Source organism: Rhagoletis zephyria, unplaced genomic scaffold, assembly GCF_001687245.7.
Source record: "Rhagoletis zephyria isolate East Lansing unplaced genomic scaffold, Rhagoletis_zephyria_1.1 Rzeph_scaffold_02621, whole genome shotgun sequence".
Classification (NCBI taxonomy): domain Eukaryota; kingdom Metazoa; phylum Arthropoda; class Insecta; order Diptera; family Tephritidae; genus Rhagoletis; species Rhagoletis zephyria.
In genome coordinates, this window is record NW_016159705.1 from 31037 (window position 1) to 40776 (window position 9740).

The 9740-nt window shown below is 34.5% G+C and overlaps 1 long non-coding RNA gene across 1 annotated transcript in view; it reads left to right on the forward strand.

Moving 5' to 3' along the window:
• Positions 1-23: 23 nt before the first annotated feature.
• Positions 24-9740, forward strand: part of LOC108367289 (uncharacterized) — a 12345-nt gene continuing 2628 nt past the window's right edge. Inside the window, exons 1-2 of the long non-coding RNA XR_001848232.1 lie at positions 24-37; positions 5911-5916. This is a non-coding gene — a long non-coding RNA (uncharacterized LOC108367289). The remainder of the gene's footprint in view (positions 38-5910; positions 5917-9740) is intronic.

The following is a 9740-nucleotide window of genomic DNA, read 5'->3' on the forward strand; positions in this document are numbered from 1 at the left end:
AATTTTCCTCTATTTCCATCGTAAATTGAAGTTTATTGTGATACTTGTTAAGAATTCCTAGAATGATATTCGTGACATTGCGTTTAATTATAGCAAAGATGTCATCCACATATTTGGCTATAAATTTAATGTCGATATTGTATTTTTGCTTGAGTTCCGAGATGGAATTGTCTAGTAGGTTGCCCATAATTATGTCCGCTATTGTTGGGGAAATAGGATTGCCCATAGGCATTCCAAACGTTTGTGAATATAGTTTTTTGTTGAACATGAAATAGTTGTTGTCTTTTAGGCAAAATTCTAAAATTTCTTGGAATTTCTTTTTCGGAATATTGGTTTTTTGTTTAACTTGGTCCCATTTGTTCATGACTATTTTTGAGGCTAACATTGTTGGTATATTAGTGAACAAGGACACGACATCAAACGACACTAACACATCTTCATCACACACACGTATATTGGCTAACTTATCTCTTAGGTTGAAGGAATTCTTAACATTGTATTTATCCGAAATTAACATGTTCAAAAACTCCCCGATGTATTTGGACAGCTGGTAACAGGGGACCATAAACGAGGAAACAATAGGGCGAAGAGGAACATCGAGCTTATGAATTTTTGGCAATCCATAAAGTCTAGGCGCTGTGGCTGCGGTGCATGTGAGCTGTTGCTTTTCTCTAAAGTTAATGTGTTTGCCTTTGTAAAGTTCGTCCACTATTTTGTTGTTTTTTCTTTGCAGAGCATTCGTAGGGTCACTTCTTATTGCTTTGTATGTGTTTTTGTCGTCTATTAATTTGTTCATCTTGTCTAGGTACTCTGTTTTATACATAGCTACTGTTTTGTTGCCTTTNTTCACTTCTTATTGCTTTGTATGTATTTTTGTCGTCTATTAATTTGTTCATCTTGTCTAGGTACTCTGAAATATACATATGTATGTATGTGTCTGAATTACAGATCAAAAATTGTAAGCAACAAAAGGCAACTTGCGCGGTTGATCGAGCTGATGCAGGAGAATGAGGACATAAGCAAAGAAATTTTCGGAAAGAGTAGGACCGGAAGCTGCGCTTCTATTGTGAAAGATATGCAATATATCTTGTGCATATAACTCCGGCTACGTCATCCACAGTGTTTTTGCGCAGAACCAACATCAAAGTTTCCAAAAAATGCATAATTTATTAACTAGTGCTCGGAAATTTGAAATCTTTATTTTAAAGTTTAATACTTTCACTACACTTGTATGTTAAAGTTTTTAAACTCGGGTCACGCGTTTCGACACAAATACCCAACATCATTGTATAAATAGCTAAACCGTACCGTATTTCTTAAACTTCCATAAAGTTTATTAATGAGGAAACAGCTTTTCCTGCAAATCCTGTAAAACTTACAAACCGTGAAGCATCAGGAACGTAACTTCTATTCATAAAATTCACATATGTACATACACTCCATCTTTCAACTCCAAGGAATCCGACGAATTTCGTAATTCCCTCCTTGCTTTAGCCAACTCTACTAATCTATTAGCTTCCACATCATCTTCCTCATCACTAAACCATATTTGAACTGTATCAATTTTTTAAATTTTATAATAAAAGCAATTATTTTAAAAATTATGTAAATGGAACGCTAAATAAACAAATGTAAACAAACAGCTGTTTACAATTCAGTCAACCATTCACAATAGTACAAATTTTAATCGATCAAGTTAAACAATAGCAAAATAAAAGATGATCGACTCGATCGACAAATTTCTATTCTACTGCCAGTCGACACTCGCAATATTTTAATATACTTACCCCAATAAAGGAGGAAATAGAAAGAAATCCCATTTGGTGGTCGTTTACTACTTTAATACTAATTCTGTTATTATATATTTCATATATAAATTAATCATATGTATTGATTTTAAAATTAAGTTGAAAAATTCCAAACAAGATGAAATGTTTATAAAATTATCAAATCAAATAATCAACTTACAACTATATATTCGATGACGGGACGCTTCGATTTAGAAGAGGGGGAGTTAACGCCACCATTCACCCCTAGTACTTACTAGAGTTGTCAAACTATCGATGGCACTATCGATAGTATCGATAGTTTAAATTTTTTTATACTATCAATACTCATTGCTAGTTTTTTCTTATACTATCAAAAATATCGATAGTTTAGTCGGACTATCGATCATCTCTACCAATTATTTTGAAATCATTTGAATTTTTTAATTTGAATTTAAAATTTTGTTTTTTAGTGTGATGCCGACGTCATATTCAAATATGCACGCATTTAGGCCAAAATACATACATATGTTAATCGTAAATCCTGTTTTGTTTGTATAACTTGTGTTTGTTTTTGAACTTTCTAAAAAGAGAAGTATTTTGGCTAAGCATTTACTTAATTTTGAATGATTATAACTTTTATAAGATAATATTTATTTAACTATGATCCTGTAAAAACAAAGCAACCTAACTGATTTAGCGCTATCGATAGTGCTATCGATATTTTTGTTTTTTTCGAGACTATCGTGAATATTGATAGTTTTTCTGAAAACTATCAAAACTATCGATGGTGTGACTATCGATAGTTTGACACCTCTACTAGTTTTTATAGTTTTCAGAAAAACTATCAATATTCACGATAGTCTCGAAAAAAAACCAAACTATCGATAGCACTATCGATAGCGCTAAATCAGTTAGGTTGCTTTGTTTTTACAGGATCATAGAGAAATAAATATTATCTTATAAAGTTATAACCATTCAAAATTAAATAAATGCTTAGCCAAAATAGTTCTCTTTTTAGAAAGTTCAAAAACAAACACAAGTTATACAAACAAAACAGGATTTACGATTAACATATGTATGTATTTTGGCCTAAATGCGTGCATATTTGAATATGACGTCGGCATCACACTAAAAAACAAAATTTTTAATTCAAACTAAAAAATTCAAATAACTTCCAAATAATTGGTAGAGATGATGGATAGTCCTACTAAACTATTGATGTTTTTGATAGTATAAGAAAAAACTATCAATGAGTATTGATAGTCTAAAAAAAATTGAAACTAGCAATAGTTTGACAACTCTAACCTCTAGTACTTACCCGCTAAGGGCCTGTGCCAATCGGTAAATTTTTTCTTCGAGGTGAGACGGGGTGGAAAAATTTGCTATGGTGTTTGAATTTTGCTGTGCCAAATGCAGAGTTAAATTTTGACAGTTGAAAAACCAAACAAACGCTCGTGCGAAAGCTTTATTTTGTGTGTTGCCTAAAATTTATATTTATTTTATAATTTGCTAGTAACGTACGTTTTTTTTATGCTGTTTCAGCTTTCATTTTCATGTTCACTCCTTATTACCGCCAAGCAATATTATGTGTATACATGGTTATAAGCTGTCGAAATTTTACCTAGCCCCATGAGCTAGGTAAAATTCTGACGTTCTTATTCACCACGAGAAATGTCAGATTTTTACTTTGATCCGTCAAAATTTTCTCTTTTCTATCATTTGGCACAGGCCCTAACTAAACAAGTATAGCTTCAGTGAGCCACTTAGGCATGTGTCAAGTATGTGTTATGGGTTACTGTTCGCCGCATAAAATATAAATACTTTATTCTTCGACATGTAGCGCACCCGGTAGCGTGCCATAAATTTCACCGTCTAATAATTTTTCTAGAGCGTACGGCAACACCAAAACTGCATGGAAGGTCTGCCATTTTGCGACAGCTGTGTTCCTTTCGGACAGTGCCGCTGATTGTCACTGGTTCTTGCAGGTTTGTTTGGTTACTTCTTTTTGTGTAATAAACGCTTTCCCGCGGAGGCTGGGGATCCATGAACGAAAGACACAATATCACGTAAGAACAAGAGAGTGAAAAAAGTCGATTTTTTTAGCGGGTTCTACGCCATCTTGTTTCACTGGAAAACGAGCGAAAAGTAAACAAAGCAAAGAAAACAACGAAAACCAAAATTAGCCAAAATTATTGTCAGCCACTTTAAACGCACAATTTAGGTAAAATGATGCAACAAAATGCTTTAAAATGTGTTGTCATGTTGAATTAACTCTTCTTTACTTGAATAAAAGTGTAAAATAGTGGTGCTTGTGATGTAAACAAACGCCCAGCTGACGAACCCGCTTTCGCAAACTTTTTTCTCAAAACCAGTTACAAATACAACGTCGCGTTCTTACGTGATCTTGTATTTTTGGTTCATGCTGGGGATCGGTTGTGACAACTGTCTGCAACTGCCCGTCTTCACAGGATTGATTTTATATCTTGACACAAATGTGAAAATGTGGAGAGCAATATATATCGGGGCTTATATCTTGGCATCTATTGCGGTAACTTACTAGTTTGACAGCTACGCTGCCTGCACGAAAGCTTCGTGACGACCACATTATTGATATTTGAATATAACTTCGATGTTACACGTTCAGCTTTCAATACACTCACATTTTCCACTAACACACTATTATTCTTCTACGGAATGGGAAACTTGCTTTCAACTTTCCTTTCAAGTAAATCTTAATTTTGCTTCAATTTTTATCGCCTATTCAGCATTGACAGGCGAATTTAGAGAAAACAAGAAAATTATTAAGCTTTTGAATGCTAAAAAGTTAACATACCATGCAATTTAGAATAGCAAGTGGNTGTTACACGTTCAGCTTTCAATACACTCACATTTTCCACTAACACACTATTATTCTTCTACGGAATGGGAAACTTGCTTTCAACTTTCCTTTCAAGTAAATCTTAATTTTGCTTCAATTTTTATCGCCTATTCAGCATTGACAGGCGAATTTAGAGAAAACAAGAAAATTATTAAGCTTTTGAATGCTAAAAAGTTAACATACCATGCAATTTAGAATAGCAAGTGGCCTCTAAAAGCTGATTAGTTGGTTGTTTTCTTGAGGACGGCGCGTTGACAATGAGATTGCTTCTCAGAGAGAATTCAGCCCAACTAATGGCCTCAAATTTTTATTATTTTTGACAAGCAATGTGTGTAAGAATATGAAAGGCAAGGTTGATCGTGTGTCGTTAGCGTGAAAGCAAAAGTCGAGCTGTTTCCTATTAAATTGCTTGTTAGTATGTACTCGGATGTATTTTCAAGGTGTTATTTATTTTCTTTTTGGCGGTTAAGTCTGACAAAAATACGTTTTAAAAGCCATCTTACAAATGGTAATATCAAGATATAAAAAGCCTATACAAATATTGCCTCGGATAGAACGTATGTAATACATATTATCCTGTGAAGACGGCCAGTGAGGAAACGGGGCTGGTGAATGGCTGCTCTCCAACCGGTTGGAGTTATATAAATGGGTGATGGCAGCCCCGGACCGCCTCGAACATTCGATTTTGACAATCTCCTTTGCACTGCGGCAAATTCCCATTGGAAAAAATAACGGAACTGCTCCAATTGCCGCTGAGTCCGTTATCTTTCCATAATTTCCCGCAGTGCAAGGGTATAAAACCTGCGGGCCACGCATAGTCGGCCATTTATATGTCAAGTATTCGATTGAGCGGTGAAACACGAGATTTAAGTGAAGAACGGGCTAAACTTGTGTCGTGCGGTTAATTTAATTAAAACGCATTAAATATTGAAATAAAAAAAGATAAAGTTGTGCAAATATAAGTGGTAAGTGCACATTTATATGAAAATTGCCAGGAAAAATTTTCCAATACGGAACCAGGCTTTGAAAAAAATAAAAATTTGGGTGTAGAGCGGGTCCCTCGTGATTCTAAATCCGAAACCCTATCCCTACGCTTTGTAGACCTAAAACAAAAAAAAAAGGTCTTTACAATTAGCGGAGTTTTATTATATGCATTCAACATACATACAAAGTAGTAGAAGTGTAAAACGTGATTATGTGTCCTTATTTGTGGGGTAGTTTCTTTTAAAACGCATACGCTGTTAGCGCAATTGCGTAGCGCAGCGGTGTGTTACCCATACCTAGTGTTTACTTTTGTTGTTGTATATAAGGTATTACGAATGCATGGGAACATTTAAATAATGGCATATTACTATAAATATAGTAAGTGATAAGTGACGTGTTACATTAAAATTTGGTGATAGTAGTCGGGATATTTTAACAACCAATTAGCAACAACAACAATTAGCAACAACATGGTAAAAGTGCTAAATTCGGTGAAGAAGATCTCCATTAGTATCCCCACCGAGATAAAAAAAAAAAGTCTGTATACTTTGAAAGATATAGCTATTGGTTCCCTAATTGAAATCTCCAGCATTTGCTAGTACATTATTGGTGCAGTGGAGACTCCGAAAAGTTAGGACTCACAAAAGTAAGGTGGAGAATGTATGAAGTATCCACAAACCCTTCATATATTTAACATGTAAATACACTATGGCCATTCATCTGGGCGCATATGTGCCTCGTGATCGCGTAAACCCCGTAAACTTACTAAATTTGGTATGGAAAACCGATTCATTTACGAGCGCGGATGCGAGGCAGCCACGAGTTTATATGAATACCCTGACTGTGGTTTTTTCTTTATTACACACGTACCAGGTTAACTTTTCTGAGTCTCAACTGCATTAATAAAGTGAAAATAGTGACTAGATAGGTAAACACATCTGGATCTCAACCATCGTATAGTTGCGTGCGAACATAGTCTGCTATATCGATCACCAAAAGCATCGGAGCTACCGCTTCAGGGAGAAGCCTACACCTGCCACCCCCGTGCGCCACCAAGCGCGGGCGTTACGGAAGCAGTAAACAGGCATATGAAGAGATAGCTAGGTGCATTATCATTACATCACAATTTATATATACCTTATATTATTACCTGATATTACATTTTATATGTGTGTATACTTATTAAATATATATACCATTAACCAACAGCAACCCGCCAGAGAGGGGGCATCAACCGGGGCGAGCACCCGGGTACAGCAGAGGCCGCCTAACAACAACAACGGGCGGCAACCACAGCTACTCCGACCAAACAACGGTTCTCACAGAAACAGCACTACCAACAACGCAACAACAACAAAAGTTGGCGAGGCAGCAACAACGGTTGCAACAACGCAACAACAAAAGTTGCGCGAGGCAACAACAACGGTTGCAACAACGCAACAACAAAAGTTGCGCGAGGCGACAACAACGGTTGTAACAACGCAACAACAACAAAATTTGCGCGAGGCAACAACAACAACGACGGTTGCAACGAAGCAACCGCAACAATAGCGAGTAGCGACCACTTTTAACGGTAACAACAACGGTTGCAACAACGTAAACACAACAAAGACAGCAACGACAGGAACAATGCCCTGAGCAGCGACAGCAACGAGTGTCGGCCACAACGGCTACTACTACAACTACTCCTCAGCAGCGGCTGCAACAACGTCGCCACCAAAAATCGGGCGAGACAACAACAACGGCTGCCACAGCAACAGGCACAACACCAGCAACGACTACAACAACAAAAGCAGTGCCACACGCAAGCCTGCTGCAACATTAAGGTGAGTCCTTCGGGCCCTAACACATTCGATATACAGTAGTATACATAGCAATATATATATGTATAGTTATATACATAGGTATATATGTATGTATATCTGATATACATATATGCCTACCTACACAATTACTGGCTTAAAGGAGAAAAAGAAAAAAAAAACTAAGTAAACTAAAATTTAAAATTACATTAATATAATGAGTTAAGGGAATTTTTCGAATAGAATTTAAATTAATCACAAATAAGAATAACTAATGTTACTAAACCAATATAAGAATTGAATTTGTTAGAATTAAAAGAACAAGTAAAAAAAATAATATGTACGAATATAAATAACTAAAATTAAAGTAGAATTGGATTAAAGTAAATGAAAGTGAGAGAAAGTGAAGTTAGATTAAATTAACTAAACTCAAGTGAAATTTAACTAGAAATTGCTTGAACAAAAAATTTTTTTTGGTTAAGAATCAAACCTGGTAAAGGTAAATTAACTAAAATAAAAATAAACTAAATAACAATAAATAGTAATTAAATTAAACTAATTAACCCGTTATCATATTGACTAAAACTGAATCAAAAATGATTCAAGCGAAATAAAAATAAATAAAATAAAATATCCCAATATAAATTAACATAAAATACAAATTTTCGCGAAAGTTCAACCAAAATAATTTTAACAAATAACCATTTAGAATGATAACAAATAAAATGGCCACGATATAAATCAAATTATAATGAACCCTAATAAATAATAATAATACTAATAATAATAATAAACCTAAAAGAAAAAGGAAAAAAAGATTTAAAATAAAAGAATAAGATACTTAAAACCAAGAATTATAGTAATTTAGGAGGAACAGGGGCTAAAATTTACTTATACTTACTTTAGCTCACTTACCTTAATTGGAATTAAATTTATTAAATTTACCTACCCGATTTATACTTACCTTGACGTACCCTAATCATACTTACTGGACTTACTCACCTAAAAATTAGACTTACCTTTACTTACCTCATATTTACCCCTACTGAATTACTTACCTTAACATTACCTACCAGAACCCCTTACCCTTTCTTACCTTACCTACCTTAACTTAGACTTAATTTTAATTGATTAATTACTTTTTTCCCCTAGACTTAAGGAAAACCCATACGTCGTTATTTAAGTATACTTACCTTTTTAGATGATAGGTTTTTTTTGATGTTAGAAATTAGTTTTTTTTTTAGAATTAATAGGATTAGAAACTTTTAGTGTTAGGATAATTAGTTTTAAGAATTAGGTTAAGAAAATGAATTTATTCGAATAAATTGTAATTAAATGGGAATGTTCACCTTTTTCCTGGGTTAGGGAGGCACATTAGGATTTTTGTATGGGGCTATCAACACTAGGGTGCGCTGATAGCCACGGATGAGGGTGGGCCAGCACCAGGCACCACAATATCAGCGGTGGTGCCTCATATTCGGCCTTGGGTTTTTTGTGTTTGGTTAATTTCTTCTTATTTCAGTTTTAGTTTGGATTCTGCTTTCTTTTGATTTTTCAGTTTATTTTAAATATTTAAATGGTGACAGGTAATAAGGTCAATGAAAATAAGGTCAATTGACTTTATTTCCCACTCTGGTGCGAAATAAAGTCATTTGACATTATTACCTTATAAATAAATAAAGAAATAAAGTCATTGACGCTATTTCCTCATTCAAATGGAAATAGCGTCAACAATGCTTAAAGTATGTCGATTCATAGAAAAAAATGTTGTTCTTACAATAAACATTGCCCCGTAAGTGTTGTTTTTTAATAGATGAAAAAGGTCCGATATTAAATAATCAATAATTGTTTATACCCGCATTTTGGCACATTGGCTCGTTGAATGTGCCATCTAATAAATAGTGTCGTCGTCATGAATACAGTGTAAGAAAATTCTTTTTCTATAATTGTTTCCTTATAGAAAGGTTGGGTTCTTTTCCACCTTAGACATTCCGAATTCGTTCAAAATATGCTAATTTAAAACACAGAATTCCTTCAGTGTTCCTCCGGGGTTTTTGGACATGGACTGTTTCTTCAATTTAATAGTGTTCGCTTTATTTTTGTAGAAACGAAAAATGTTTTGCAAGTTATGGATCATTTCTCCACTCTTTCTTCAAATATTTGTCGTATTCCAGCTGTGCGCAGGCGTTTAGTTTTTCGCATCGTGTTTTTACATATTCGTAATTTAAATTTTTTTAATAGAATCAATTGGTGGTAGTTCATGATTGTGTGTGGATTAGTATCACAACACTGAGGATTTGGCAAAAG